General features: G+C 45.9%; 1 non-coding gene across 1 annotated transcript; it reads right to left on the bottom strand.

The window, feature by feature from the left end:
- Positions 1-2,263: 2,263 nt before the first annotated feature.
- LOC111548451 lies at positions 2,264-2,478 on the bottom strand. The gene has a single exon (XR_002733423.1). It is a non-coding gene; the product is annotated as a small nucleolar RNA U3 (small nucleolar RNA).
- Between the last annotated feature and the right edge of the window lie 6,034 nt (positions 2,479-8,512).

Below are 8,512 nucleotides of genomic sequence, written 5' to 3' on the forward strand. Positions count from 1 at the left end.
AGATGTGAGATCATAGACAATCCTGGTGCTAACAAGAAGGCACCTCATGGTACAGTGTTAAAAACTGCACTGGGGTGGCAGGAGGAAGAATCAGAGCAGATGCTTTGTCCAGGTTACCTGTATAAACTTGATGATTATAAGGTGTGTCCCCTCCACTGGGGGCAGAGGGTAATACAGACCAGCATTAGAAAGCCTCCTGGGTAATTACGCTATACAATCCTGCCTAATAATGAACTTTGACCTATGCTGAATTGACTGCTACATCCCAAGGTTGTAAAGAAACTTAAGACCTAGCTGTGTAATGTCTCACCAAATGCTTGGGAGTTTTACGGTAACACTGAAGGAGTGCAGAAAGTTTACTTCATAGTTTATTAAGGTCCCCGGTTACACAAAGTGGATAAAACAAGATTCAAACCTGGGTTCCAAAAACTTAAGTTTTATTTGTTTGCCAATTAATAATACTATGAATGGAAATTTCGACTTTTCAGGCTTGGATTATATAATAAACCATGTGTATTGTGTATTCAGAGCAGCTAATGACATGCCAGGCACATTTTCGAGTCTTATCCTTACCTGCATTAGCATTTAATAGATGAAGACATTCAGTGATGAAAAGCATGACTTCTAGCCGGGACTGTCATATCAATGTGAAAAAGACCATTTGTATAAGTTGCTGCAACTACTTGGGGAAAATGGCAGTTCTACTTTGAGGCATTACTCAAGAGAAACTACATGTGGACATGAGGATACAGGCCTGGGAATGTTCAAAGCAACACTTTGAGCACAGACATTAAGTATATGCATCTGATAAGAGTAATAAATATAAAAGATGGGATGGTGAACAATTTAGGACCTTGAGTAAGGTGCAGTTAACAATGGGTAGGAGTATGTAGCTGTCAGTATTAGAGTTTTATGTTTTAAGTTTTTTGAGAGGGGTTCTAGCTGTTGCCCAAGCTGGAATGCATTGGTGCAGTCATGGCTTACTGCAGCTTCAAACTCCCAGGCTCAAATCAATCATCCCACTTCAGCCACCCCCAAGTAGCTGGGACTACAGGCATGCCACCATGCCTGGCTAATTTTTTGTAGACATACCTCAACCTCCTGGTGTCAAGCGATCTGCACGCCTTGACCTCCGAAAGTGCTGGGATTGCAAGTATGAGCCATCATGCCTGGCTAGTTTTGTGTTTTTAATATATGGCTTGAGCATCCCTTACCCAAAATCCAAAACATCAACATGACACTCAAACGTTCATTGGAACGTTTTGGATTTTCAGGTTAGGAATGCCCAACCTGTATATTAAAACCATAGGCCCGGCATGGTGGTTCATGCCTGTGATTCCTGCACTTTGGGAGGCTGAGGCAGGAGGATCACTTAAACCCATGCCCGCCTCTACAAGAAATGTTTTAAAAAATTAGTGCAGTGCGGTGGTATTCGCCTGTGGCTTCAGTGAGCCATGTTTGTACCATTATACTCGAGACTGGGTATAAATTACCTACAATTAGATAAAATCTAAGATCATAAAGTATATATAAAAACCTCAGGTATATACAAACCTTAGGTATATACAAATATTCCAAAGTCTGAAAAAAAATTAGAAATCTGAAACACAAATGGTCCCATGCATTTTGGATAAGGGATGCTCAGCCTGTACTAAAGGGCAGTTGTGAACTAGTGAGGATGGTGCCACGAGACAAAGATAAGTGATAGCCTGTATCTCCATGTTAAGTGCCTGCTTTTCCTTCACCCATTAACAGCTAACATTAGCTAGGACTGCTTGTCTGTGTGGCATCTCATTCTTCACAACAGTCCCATGACAGGATGACCCCGTGTTGGGGATGGGGAAGTGGAAGCTCTCAGGTTACAAACTAGTAAGTGGGTGGGTGAACCAGATTAAAACCCCACTCTGACTCCCTGTTCTCTTAACAGCGTGGCCCATGCTTTGGTCCTGTCTCCCACCTGCATCAGCTTCCTCATCTGTAATGACTGTAGGGTTCTGGAGAGGTAACAGTAGGAATTCTTTGTGCTGAGTGAACAAGTGTCAGAGGAGGGAATACTAACACTTCACCAAGCTGAAGAATGGGTTAAAGAGAATACTAACAAGATACGGGAAAAGGACAGCATCTAGAAGAGCAGACGTTAAGTGGTAAGCTAGGGATATTGTAAATATCAAACTCAGCTATCCAAACAATCCAATCATAACAAATGTTCACTAGCAAGACTCCAATGTTAATGGTCTATAAGTGCATGGCCCAGGCTTTTCCCCCCACTCAGACTGCATTCTCTCCCTCTCCCTTGGAGGAAGAGAAGAACCATCATCAATGGCAAATGACAGTTGCAGCAAAGCAACACCAAGAGCCAACCTCACGCTCAGCAGAGAACGCTGTGCTGCCACCTCCTCATGGTTTCCAGTGCTGTACACATTGAGAGAAACTTCTCTAGTTAGGAACTACAGAATTGATGCCTGAAATTATACTCTTGGTCCAGCTTTTTTTTTCTTTTTTCTTTTTTTCTCAATTTATTTGAGACAGGGTCTCACTGTTGCCCAGGCTGGAGTGCAGTAGCATGGTCATAGCTCACTGCAGCCTTTCTTGGGCTAAGTGATCCTCCCGCCTCAGCCTCCTGAGTGGCTAGGACTGTAGGCATGAGCCACCCTGCCTGGCATGGCCTAGCTTTTTAAGAAATCTTAATATAGCTAAAAATCTTTCTAAGGAACAATTTGAAAATCAAATTAGGAGACCCACATACATACATAGAAATACTAACTTAATTCATCCGATACTGAATGAAGTCCTCTTTGTTCCATCTGCTTTCTAGTTCTCCTGAGCCTTCTTTTTTCTTTTTCTTTTTTCTTTTTGGAAATGGGAATATCTACTTCATATTGGGGAATGAAAGAGGTAAGTGAACATTCAATACTTGTTACTTCCCTTTTGCATACAGTACAAGGAACATGGCTGGCATCCCTAGTTTCCCAAATCTCCAGGTCTAATAGGTCCAAGCCTCATGCTCCTCAAACCCCGTACCCCCCATTCTTTTTGTTTTTTTGTTTTGTTTTGTTTGAGACAAGAGTCTCACTGTTTCCCAGGCCTGAGTGCAGTGGCGCGATCTCGGCTCACTGCAGCCTCCGCCTCCAAGCGATTTTCCTGCCTCAGCCTCCTGAGTAGCTGGGATTATAGGCACGCACCACCACACCTGACTAATTTTTGTATTTTCAGTAGAGACACGGTTTCACCATATCGGTCAGGCTGGTCTTGAACTCTTGACCTCATGATCTGCCCGCCTCAGCCTCCCAAAGTGCTAGAATTACAAGGGTGAGCCACTGCACCCGGCCCCCCATTCTTATCAATCAGGCAGGTTTGGTTTCTCATATTTCATACTTCTGATTGTTCACCAAGCATACATGTTACTTTGCTTACATTTCCATTGCTCTCAGCATTGTGTTCACATCTCCTGTAGCCACTGGTCCATGTATCCAGGTCCATGGCTGGCCAACTCACACCCCTTTAAAAGTCTATCAGCTGGAAGCCAAGATTAGGCATGAAGGGCTCTCATGTTCTGGAGAACTGTAGGAACAGACATGCTCACAGACAAACCATCTAAACAACTTCGAAAACCTGTATTGTCACCGAATGTGTTGCACAATGGGATAAGTACAAATACACAAAAGCTCCTGCCAATTGTTTTACTCTCTCATCCTTTTTTTTTTTTGCTGCTTCTCGACTGAAAATAAGGAGAGAACCACATGTGAAGTTTTAAAACCACCTTTTGGAAGAGATAAACACAAAATGAAAGAATTAGGTGCAGTGGCTCAAGCCTGTAATCCCAGCACTTTAGGAGGCCCAGGCAGGCAGATCACTTAAGCCCAGGAGTTCAAGACCAGCCTGGGCAACAAAGTAAGACCCCCATCTCAACCAAAAAAAAAAAAAAAAATTATAATGTCCAGATTATTGATCTGACCACAACAGTCCAGGTTCCATGATGCATGCAGTGGTGTCTGTGATCTGACTTTGAGAGACATCTGGCTCTGTTTCAGAAGAACTAAAAATACAAATGCTGTAAAGCTTTAAAGCAGCCAAGTTTATCTCAAGCTGAATTATCCAGGCTTGCTTACAAAGATGAGAGAGAAGTGGCCTGTAAAATGACAGAGAAAAACATGAAGGGCTGGTTGCTGTATCTTACAAAAGTGTGCGTGTGGAGGGGACTCCGTGACATGGCAGAAGAAATGCTGGGTTGAGACAGCTGAAGTGCCAGGCTTAACTTTATCCTGTCACAGCTGTGTGAACTTATGAAGGTACTCAACCTCTCTGAGCAAGTTCATTGTTTTGTTTAAAATTGTTTTGAGACAGAGGCTTGCTCTGTCACCCAGGCTGGAGTGCAGTGGCACAATTTCGGCTCACTGCAACCTCCCAGGCTCAAGCAATCCTCCCACCTCAGCCTCCCAAGTAGTTTGGATTACAGGTGCATGCCACCATGCCTGGCTAATTTTTTTGTATTTTTTGTAGAGACAAGGTTTCGCCAGGTTGCCCAGGCCGATCTTGAACTCCTGGACTCAAGTTATCTGCCCACCTCAGCCTCCCAAAGGTTTTGTTGGGCCAATGTGAGCCACTATGCCTGGCCAGTTTGTTTATATTAAGAGACCTAATTGAGTTCTCCTGACAGGGTAAAGCCCCGAATGGGAGAACGCATAAAAGTTATCTCTAAAGTGCTACTCAACCAGATCAACAATTACCTGGCTCACATTGTTCCCTAAGAATTTTACTGTACATGCTCATTGAAATTATGGGGGGAGAAAGGATTTGGCATGTTTTATTTGAATTTATAGAAATATAGTAAACATTTTGCTGCATAATTATTTTGAATTATTTCATTTTACTTTATTTTTTGAGACAGGGTTTTGCTTTGTTGCCCAGGCTGGAGTGCAGTGGTGAGATCAGTGCAGTAGTGAGATCACACCTCACTGCAGCCTCGACCTCCTGGATTCAAGCCATCTTCCCACCTTAGCCCCGGAAGTAGCTGGAACTATAGTTTTAGTTCTTCTGAAACAGAGCCAGATGTCTCTCAAAGTCAGATCACAGACACCACTGCTTGCATCATGGAACCTGGACTGTTCCAGTCAAATCAATAATATGGACATTTCCATCAGAAAACAGGGTCAGAGGTCTTCACATATGTTTATAGGATTGCTCAAATACTTATGGGCTTTCAAAGAATTCTCCAAGGCCTTCTCAATTTAACTTGCTGAAGCTTCCACACCTCTGACTTGTATGCTTTTGAGAGTGCTTATAATGTCCAATTCAAGAAATGTGTGTGTTTCACGCTCCAGACCTTTGCACTTGCTATGACCATGCCACTGCACTCCAGCCTGGGCAACAGTGAGACCACTTTGGGAGGCCAAGGTGGGCAGGTCACTTGGGGTCAGGAGTTCGAGACCAGCCTGACCAACATTGTGAAACCCCATCTCTATTAAAAAATACAAAAATTAGCTGGGCATGGTGGAGCATGCCTGTAACCCAGCTACTCGGGAGGCTGAGGCAGGAGAATTGCTTGAACCCAAGAGGCAGAGGTTGCAGTGAGTCGAGATTGCGCCACTGCACTCCAGCCTGGTGACAGAGCTAGACTCCATCTCAAAAAAAAAAAAAAAAAAAAAAAAGTACACGTGTAATTACATCCACGTGATTGTTGACTGACTGCGTCCTACTGCACACCATATGTTCTGGGGATCAGGGCTGTCCGTTTTGCTCACCTGTATCCCCAGTACTTAATGCTGGGCTCCTTGTTGGCCTTCAATATATATTTATCAGAGTTCAACTCTCCTTTTACACGTTAAGAAGTTAGGACTGGCCGGGCGCAGTGGCTCACGCCTGTAATCCTAGCACTTTGGAAGGCTGAGGTGGGCAGATCACCTGAAGTCGGGAGTTTGAGACCAGCCTGACCAACATGGTGAAATCCCATCTCTACTAAAAATACAAAATTAGCCAGGTGTAGTGGCGCATGCCTGTAGTCCCAGCTACTCAGGAGGCTGAGGCAGGAGAATCGCTTGAGCCAGTAAGGCAGAGGTTGTGGTGAGCTGAGATCGAACCCGTGCACTCCAGCCTGGGCAACAAAACTGAAACTCCGTTTCAAAAAACAAAAACAAAAAAGAAACAAGAAGTTAGGACCCAGATGGGAGGAGGAACTTATTAAGCAGCAATCATAAACGGAATCAGAACTGGAACTCATGACTCCAGACTAGCAAATGCTCTTTCCATTGTAGCAGCCCTACAGGGGCAAACACACGCCTGCCATCCACCAGGAGCCTCATTCATTCATTTACTTTCACAGCACGCACCTTCCAGGCTCCCCAGCACAGGTACAAGTTTGAGGTGGGAACCAGATAAGGACGAAGGCAGAGATGCTGTTGGTACCAGGTCTGGCCTTGCACTCCGGCTCTGCGAACGTAATGCACAGTCTTGCAAGCCTAGCCCCTGGGCATCAGGGCCGATTGCCCTGGGTATGCCTGGAGAGATGAACAGGGAACTCATCAGATGCCACAGCACAAGCAAAGGCATGGTACCTGGAGGCCCACTTCCTTCTGGACACGGAGTCCCGCACTCAGGGTGACCTGTCACCTCCTCTGTCACGTCCAACATCACCTAGGATGAAGTAGAAGATGCAGGAAGCTTAGAGGCCGAGGCTAGGAGGCCAGACGAACTGTCGTCGCCTGCCCTGGTCTCGGCCCCAGGGAGCCTAGCACCTCTCCAGCGCTGGCGCGTGAAGGTTGCAGGCCCACAGTCGAGCTTTTTTTTTTTTTTTTTTTGATACGGAGTTACGTTCTTGTTGCCGAGGCTGGAGTGCAATGGCGCGATCTTGCCTCACCTCACCGCAACCTCTGCCTCCCAGGGACAAGAGAGTCTCCTGTCTCAGCCTCCCGAGTAGCTCGGATTATAGGCGTGCGCCACCACGCCCGGCTAATTTAGTAGAGACGGGGTTTCACCATGTTGGTCAGGCTGGTCGCGGACTTTGATCCACCCACCCTGGCCTCCCAAAGTGCTGGGATTACAGGCGTGCGCCACAGCGCCCGGCCCACAGTCGCCCTTCTAGAGCCCGCTGCGCGCCCATCAACGCGGCGCTGGGAGGAAAAGGCGGACCGAGAGGTGGGGCTGCAGGCCGAGTGTGGCCGAGGGAAGCCGAACTTTCCATTTTCGCTGAGGCTTGTTAGCCGCTGGGGGCGCCTTCGGGCCCGCCGGCTTCTGCGCATGCTCTTGACCCTCAGTCCCCCGGAGGAAGATCTTTAGTCAGGAGCTGATTAGTGGATGAAGGCAGCTGAATTGTTTCGAAGCCTCTGTGTCGGGAGAGGCCAACGCTTTCATTAGCCATCAGAAATGGGGTGAGGCGCGTTTGTAGTTGGGAATCCTGAGCCCAGGCTGTTGCTTGGAGGACTCGGGAGCAGCAGTAGATTTCGGCGTTACCAGGAGAGGTCTCACCAGGTCTCTGTTACTTCACTTCCCAGAAATGGCCGTTCCTGGCCGTTCCCGGCGCCTTCATTTCCAGAAGGCGATTTTACCCAGAGAAAGGAGAGGGAAGAGTTACTCTACCTTTGGCTCCTTACCAAATAGCTAAATCACGTGGGAAGCTGGTAAACAAAAACACAAAAATGAATGAAACAGCTTACCGGGCCCCTCCAAGGCCCACTGAACCAGCACCTCGGGGCAGCCACCAGGAATCTGTATTTTCATAAGCTCTTCTGATGAGCCGGGGGATAAGTCAGTCAGGGCTGGAAACTCCCGGATCAGAGCAAACCCAGCTCCTCACTCAGCGCCTGAGGAAAAGATGCCTAGTCAATATTGTTTGAAAGAATGTGTTGTGTAAATGAATATATGAATGAAGAGCTGTCGTCAAACATGGAAGGAAAAGTTAACAGTTTGATAAAAGGCGATATTGATAAACCTGGGAAAATGGGCTGTTGGTTTCTTTACTCCTCCTTCTCTCCCTCCTCCTCCCCCATCCCTCCTTTCCCCTCCTCCTCCTCTTTCTCTTTCTTCTCTTCTTTTTTTTTTTTTTGAGACAGGGTCTCACTGTCGCCTAGGATGGAGTGCAGTGGTGTGTGAACTCTGCTCACTGCAACGTTGAACTTTGGGGCTCAAGCGATCCTCGCGAGTAGCCGGGATTACAGGCACATGCCACCACGCCCGGCTACTGTTTTTTTTTTTTTTTTTTTTTGTCTTTTCTAGAGATAGGGTTTCACCATGTTGCCCAGGGTGATCTTGAACTCCTAGGCTCAAGTGATCCTCCAGCCTTGGCCTCCCAAAGTGCTGGGATCACAGGCGAGAGCCACCACAGCCAGCCCCTTAATGTTTCATTCCACTATTTTATTAAAGACTGAAAAACCAGTTAATAATGTGGGGATTTTGAATTTTTTTAATTTAAAAACCACAGTTAATAATGTGGAGATTTTGAATTTTTTAAATTTAAAAACCACAGTTTAATAATGTGGGGATTTTGAATTTTTTAAATTTACTTTTTTTTTTTTTTTTT

The sequence above is a fragment of the Piliocolobus tephrosceles genome, chromosome 6 (assembly GCF_002776525.5).
Source record: "Piliocolobus tephrosceles isolate RC106 chromosome 6, ASM277652v3, whole genome shotgun sequence".
Classification (NCBI taxonomy): Eukaryota; Metazoa; Chordata; class Mammalia; order Primates; family Cercopithecidae; genus Piliocolobus; species Piliocolobus tephrosceles.